The following is a 4,512-nucleotide window of genomic DNA, read 5'->3' on the forward strand; positions in this document are numbered from 1 at the left end:
TAAATACTTTTTTTTTTTGGTATTGATTTTTAACTTATATCCATTGTAGTCAGGGAACATAACTTTCAGACCTTGAATTATTTTACGAATTGAAATTTTTTAAATGCTTAGAATGCAATAGATGTTGATAAATATTCTATGTTTACTCAAAAACATGTGCAATGCTATTATTGGGTCATAAAACAAAACCAAAAGACTTAATGCTATTCAGTTGCTTTAATGACTCAAAACAACCCTCCAGTGGGTTTCTGAGACTATAAATCTACGTAGGAGTAGATGGCCCATCTTTCTCTTGATGTAATGGGTGGATTTGAATTGCCCACCTTTTGATTGGCAGCCCAATATGTTATGCATAATGCCACCAGGGCTCCTTATTGGGTCAGATATTCTGTAAACATCAATTAGGTCAAGCTAGGAGAGTTAATGTTTATGTCCTATATATACTTACTGATTTTCTTTCTACTTGAAAACAAGTAATCAGTAAATATTGATTACTGAAGAGGGATATTTGAAATCTTTGGCTAGATTTGTAGATTTTTTTTGTTTGTTTTTATTTGCAACTGTTGCCAGCTTTTGTTTCATATATTTGGAAGTGTTACTAAGTGAATAAGCAGTTAGAATTATTGCAGAATTAGCTCTTTAATTGCTATGAAATGAACTTGGTCTATGGTGGTAGTCTTTGCTGTGAAATCTACTTTGTTCACGTTAATATAGCCACTTCAGCTTTCTTTTGACTGATCTGATATATACATTTCATTTTTTTAGAATGAATTGCATTCCATTTTTTAGAATTATGTCTTTATATGTGATGTGTAATTTTTTTGAAGATGCACAAAAAATTCAGAAAGATTAGCACAAAGCTAGTTCCTGTAAGGCAGAGGTTAGAAGTGTCCCAGTTGTCCCACTTTTACAAATTACTGTACCACTCCATCATCTCTAACATCAACTATTCCTCCTCCTCTCAGGCTTCTTCCTCCCGTCTTTCCCTTAGAGTTCCATAACTCTTGGCACCGTCTCGCAAAAACATACGTACTGAGCCCGAGAAGATGGCGGTGCGGAAGAAGGACGGTGGCCCCAACGTGAAGTACTACGAGGCCGCGGACACCGTGACCCAGTTCGACAACGTGCGGCTCTGGCTCGGCAAGAACTACAAGAAATATATACAAGCTGAACCACCCACCAACAAGTCCTTATCTAGCCTGGTTATACAATTGCTACAATTTCAGGAAGAAGTTTTTGGCAAACATGTCAGCAATGCACCACTCACTAAACTGCTGATCAAATGTTTCCTAGATTTCAAAGCAGGAGGTTCCCTGTGCCACATACTTGCAGCTGCCTACAAATTCAAGAGTGACCAGGGCTGGCGGCGTTCTGATTTCCAGAATCCTTCACGCATGGACCGCAATGTGGAAATGTTCATGACCATTGAGAAGTCCTTGGTACAGAATAACTGCCTGTCTCGACCTAACATTTTTCTGTGCCCAGAAATCGAACCCAAACTGCTAGGGAAATTAAAGGACATTATAAAGAGACACCAGGGAACAGTCACTGAGGATAAGAGCATCTCATGTTGTGTATCCCGTCCCAGGGAACTTCGAAGAAGAGGAAAGGATACGGCCAGTTATGAAGAGAGATAAACAGGTTCTTCTGCATTGGGGTTACTATCCTGAGAGTTATGACACATGGATCCCAGCCAGTGAAATTGAAGCTTCTGTGGAGGATGCTACAACTCCAGAGAAACCTAGGAAGTTTCATGCAAAGTGGATCCTGGATACAGACACGTTCAATGAGCGGATGAATGAGGAGGACTACGAAGTAAATGATGACAAAAACCCTGTCTCCCGCCAAAAAAAGATTTCAGCCAAGACTCTGACAGATGAGGTAAATAGCCCAGATTCGGACCGATGGGACAAAAAAGGGGGGAACTATAAGAAGAGGAAGTGCTCCCCCTCTCCTTCACCTACCCCAGAGGCTAAGAAGAAGAATGCTAAGAAAGGTCCCTCCACACCTTATACCAAGTCAAAGCGTGGACACAGAGAAGAGGAACAGGAAGACCTGACAAAAGATATGGATGAGCCCTCACCTGTCCCCAATGTAGAAGAGGTGACATTACCCAAAACAGTCAACATGAAAAAGGAGTCAGAGTCAGCCCCAGTCAAAGGAGGCACCATGACGGACCTGGATGAACAGGAAGATGAAAGCATGGAGACTACCAGCAAGGATGAGGATGAGAACAGTACTGGGAACAAAGGAGAGCAGACCAAGAATCCAGACCTGCATGAGGACAATGTGACCGAACAGACACATCATATCATCATCCCCAGCTATGCTGCCTGGTTTGACTACAACAGCATTCATGCCATTGAGCTGAGGGCACTTCCTGAGTTCTTTAATGGCAAGAAGAAGTCCAACACTCCAGAAATCTACCTGGCCTATAGAAACTTCATGATTGACACTTACTGACTAAATCCCCAAGAATATCTAACGTCCACTGCCTGCTGCAGGAACCTGGTGGGTGATGTCTGTGCCATCATGAGAGTTCAAGCCTGCCTAGAACAGTGGGGGCTTATTAACTACCAGGTGGATGCTGAGAGCCAACCAACACCCAATGGGGCCTCCGTGCACCTCTCACTTCCATGTCTTGGTGGACACAGCCTCAGGGCTGGTGCCTCTGCAGCCCAAGACCCCAAAGGGCCGCCAGGTTGATGCTGACACCAAGGCTGGGCGAAAGGGCAAAGAGCTGAATGACCTGGTGCCAGAGACGGCTAAGGGCAAGCCAGAGCTGCAGACCTCTGCTTCCCAGCAAATGCTCAACTTTCCTGACAAAAGCAAAGAGAAACCAACAGACATGCAGAACTTTGGGCTGCACACTGACATGTACACCAAGCAGAATGTCCCTTCTAAGAGCAAAGCTGCAGTCAGTGCCACTCGTGAGTGGACAGAACAGGAGACCCTGCTACTCTTAGAGGCACTGGAAATGTATAAAGATGACTGGAACAAAGTGTCAGAACATGTGGGAAGCCACACGCAGGACAAGTGCATCTTGCATTTCCTTCGTCTTCCTATTGAAGACCCATACCTGGAGGACTCAGAGGCCTCTCTGGGCCCCCTGGCCTACCAGCCAATCCCCTTCAGTCAGTTGGGCAACCCTGTCATGAGCACTGTTGCCTTCCTAGCCTCTGTCGTCGATCCCAGAGTCGCCTCTGCTGCTGCGAAGTCTGCCCTAGGTAACGTGCCCTAGGTAACGTGGAGGGGTCCTGCCCTTCTTGGTTTGCATTTGAAGGGTTAGTTATCTAGACCTTGAAATCCCCCCAAGTTTGCCCACTGGCCTGGCATGTATCTAGCTCCAGAATGTTCTTAGCTGAAGAGAAGGGCTTGCAAGCCCTTCTCCTGGAGATCCAGAACCACCTACCTGCCCTGCTCCTAGCTCATCCTTCCTGGGTCTTGCAGAGGAATTCTCCAAGATGAAGGAAGAGGTTCCCACAGCTCTGGTGGAGGCCCATGTCCGCAAAGTGGAAGAAGCAGCCAAAGTGACAGGCAAGGCAGACCCAGCCTTTGGTCTGGAAAGCAGCGGCATTGCAGGAACCACTTCTGATGAGCCTGAGCGGATCGGTAAGGCTGGGCAAGTTCTCAGATTGCTGTCTGTTTCACCAAGAGTTAGAGCCATCTGGTTATTATGTGCCAGCCTGCCTCAAGCTGGCATCAGAGCCCAACACGGATAGGGAGGGTTGGTAATTTTTTTTTTCCTACAAGAATAGGAACTGTGGCTCCCTATTGCTCCTCACACTAGGATATATGATGATGGAAGGGACTGTTGCGGAAGCGCAATAGAGACAGACTCTGTATCAGCCATTTCCCATTTCTTTTCCCCATGGGACCAGAGGAGAGCGGGACCGACGAGACTCGAACAGAGGGCCAGGCCACAGATGAGAAGAAGGAGCCCAAGGTATAGAGGGACTAATTACAGCTGGAGGGTGAAGGGGCCAGGCTTGGATCACAGTAATGGGGGTGCTAGCCAAATTCCACTCAGGCAGACTAGGATGGGGCTTGGGTGGGAGTCTTGTCTCCTGGAACCAGGTCACCTCTCAAGGAAGAGGCAGGAGTTCTGCTCCCAGGCTCATCTCTGGTATGATGACTAGCTGCCCTATTTTTCTCTCACTGGGATGTTTAGGAACCCAGAGAAGGAGGAGGGGCTACAGAAGAAGAAACAAAGGAGAAAACCGAGGCTCCTAAGAAGGATGAAGAGAAAGGGAAAGAAGGGGACAGTGAGAAGGAATCCGAGAAGAGTGATGGGGATCCAGTAGGTGAGCCTCTCAAGGTGGGAAATAGGGATCCAGGAAGAAGTGAAGCTGTACAGCTAACTGAACCTTTTCTTGACCTAGTGGATCCCGAGAAAGAGAAGGAGCCAAAGGAAGGGCAGGAAGAAGTGCTTAAGGAAGTGGTGGAATCGGAGGGTGACAGGAAGACGAAAGTGGAGCGGGACATTGGTGAGGGGAACCTCTCTACTGCAGC

The 4,512-nt window shown here is 46.6% G+C and overlaps 1 pseudogene; it reads left to right on the forward strand.

The window, feature by feature from the left end:
* Nucleotides 1–1,040: 1,040 nt before the first annotated feature.
* LOC102865372 overlaps nucleotides 1,041–4,512 on the forward strand; it is a 7,645-nt pseudogene continuing 4,173 nt past the window's right edge.

Source organism: Elephantulus edwardii, unplaced genomic scaffold (genome assembly GCF_000299155.1).
Source record: "Elephantulus edwardii isolate Elephantulus edwardi_28Jun2011 unplaced genomic scaffold, EleEdw1.0 scaffold00047, whole genome shotgun sequence".
In the NCBI taxonomy this organism is placed as follows: Eukaryota; Metazoa; Chordata; class Mammalia; order Macroscelidea; family Macroscelididae; genus Elephantulus; species Elephantulus edwardii.